This window comes from Echinops telfairi, unplaced genomic scaffold, assembly GCF_000313985.2.
Source record: "Echinops telfairi isolate 266 unplaced genomic scaffold, ASM31398v2 ScPeMD7_19;HRSCAF=73, whole genome shotgun sequence".
Lineage (NCBI taxonomy): Eukaryota > Metazoa > Chordata > Mammalia > Afrosoricida > Tenrecidae > Echinops > Echinops telfairi.
The window spans coordinates 6,336,831-6,339,217 of record NW_022103916.1 but is presented as its reverse complement, the minus strand read 5'-3'; positions in this window follow the sequence as shown (position 1 = coordinate 6,339,217).

Below are 2,387 nucleotides of genomic sequence, written 5' to 3'. Positions count from 1 at the left end.
CATATACTTCCATAGTTAAATCGCTTTTAAAAAGAGCTGTATATACATCATCACAATCAGTTCTAGTGCTCCCCCGCACATCCATAGTTAGCTCCCCAAATCCCCTCACCCTCCCCACCTCCCACAGCCCTTCCACATCCCCAGTAGACCATCACATCAGTTATTGTCTCTACGCAGCTAGTCCTTCTGTGGGATGCACCAATATTGAAGATGTTTGACAAATTCACAGATAAGCTGGATAAGAAAATGTAAGAGTAAGAAGATCTACCAGAGCAGATTTTTAACAGGGGCAAAACAGGCTTGTTTTGGAGAAGAGTGTCAGTGCACCTATATTCATAAAGAGACAATGTTGATATCTCATTTCAAGGAATTTAAAGGCAGATTCATGCTCTTGATTGGAGGAAATGCTGCTGGATTTAAATTAAAACCTTGTTTGCCATTCTGAAAATCCCTGAGCTTTCAAGAGCATATTAAAAAAAACAAGCTGCTAGTTTACTACAGGAATAACTACAATGCCTGGATGATGGTTGTGTTATTTGAAAACTGGTTTTTAAATTGTTTCATCCCTTGGCAAGATAGGAAGTAGGCAGAAATGCTACATAGATCCTCTACAACAAAGAAATCAGAGACCAAATGAAACAGATACTGATGATAATACAAGAACCTGGAGTTTCAGAGGAAATGATAGATAAGTAGGAGAAGAAGCTGAATGAAAGCCACAAAAGATGAGACAGATGGGTGGATTACCAGTTAGCCTAACAAAACTTACGGGCCCTAACACATGATATAAATACACTACCAAACATAGTGAGAAGCATACCAACTGTAGAAGACACTCATATACACTAAACAATTTCACCAAAAGAGAAGCCACAGATTAAGGGGGGTGGGGGGAATTGGCAATGACATATCTGACACTGGACAATCTCGAAAATTTCAACACCTCACCAAGAAAAAGACATATAATCCAATGAAAAATGGGTAGAGCACAGGAACAGACACTGCACAAAAGAAGACGATCAGGCACCCAGCAAACTTATGAAGATATGCTTGTGCTCTCTAGCTATTAGAGAAATGCAAACCAAAACAACAATGAGATATTACATCACCTCAGTATTAATAGTAAAGAAATTTTTAAAACTCCAAAACATCAAATGCTGGTGAGGGTGCAGACATTGGAACTCTCGTACACTGCTGCTGGGACTGTAAAACATGGAAAGCAGTATGGCACTTCCTCAAAAAGTTAGGAGTAGATCACCTTCCCGACACAATCGCTGAAGACAAAGCGGATGCATAAGCAAATGTGGTGAAGAAAGCTGATAGTGCCCGGCTATCAAAAGATATAGCGTCTACGGTCTTAAAGGCTTGAAGGTAAACAAGCGGCCATCTATCTCAGAAGCAACTAAGTCCACATGGAAGAAGCACACCAGTCGGTGCGATCACCAGGTGTCGAAGGGATCGGGTATCAGGCATCATCAGAACAAAAAATCATATCATTGTGAATGAGGTGGGGAGTGTGGAGTGGAGAACCAAAGCCCATTTGTAGGCCACTGGACAACCCCTTACAGAAGGATCTTGGGGAGGAAATGAACCAGTCAGGGTGTGATGTAGCAATGATGAAACATACAACTTTCCTCTAGTTCCTAAAAGCTTCCTCTCCCCCAACTATCATGATCCCAAGACATGACAAAATAATAATTTGTAAATTATCAAGGGTTCATGAAGGAGGGGGAAGCAGGGAGGGAGGGGAAAAATGAGGATCTGATGCCAGGGGATTGGGTGGAGAGCGGATGTTTTGAGGATGATGAGGGCAATGAATGCACAAATGTGCTTTACACAATTGATGGATTGTATGAGTTGTATGAGCCCCTAATAAAATGATTAAAAAAACATTTTTTAAAAGTTAAGAGTAAAAATAACATATGACCCAGTAATCTCTCTACCTGGTATACATCCTAGAGAAATAAAAGCAAAAACATGTTCATTGCAGCACCATTCACAGTAGCAAAAGGATGGAAACAACCAAAATGCCTACCAATGGAAGAATAGAAATAAAAACTTTGGTACATACACACAATTGAATACTATGTGATATTAAGGAATAACATGAATCTGTGAAACACCTTATAGCATGGATAGGCTGAGTAAAATTAGTCAGTCACAAAAGGGCAAACATTGTGTGAAATCATGATTATAAAAAATCAAGAAAAGAGTTTCACAGTAAAAGAAACATTCTTTAATGATTATAAGGGAGGATAATCTAGCTCAGAAGCAACAAAGCCCACATGGAACAACCTGTGTGATCACGAGGTGTAGAATGGATCACTGAAGACAAATGGGTGCATAAGCAAATGTGGCGAAGAAAGCTGATGGTGCCCGGCTATCAA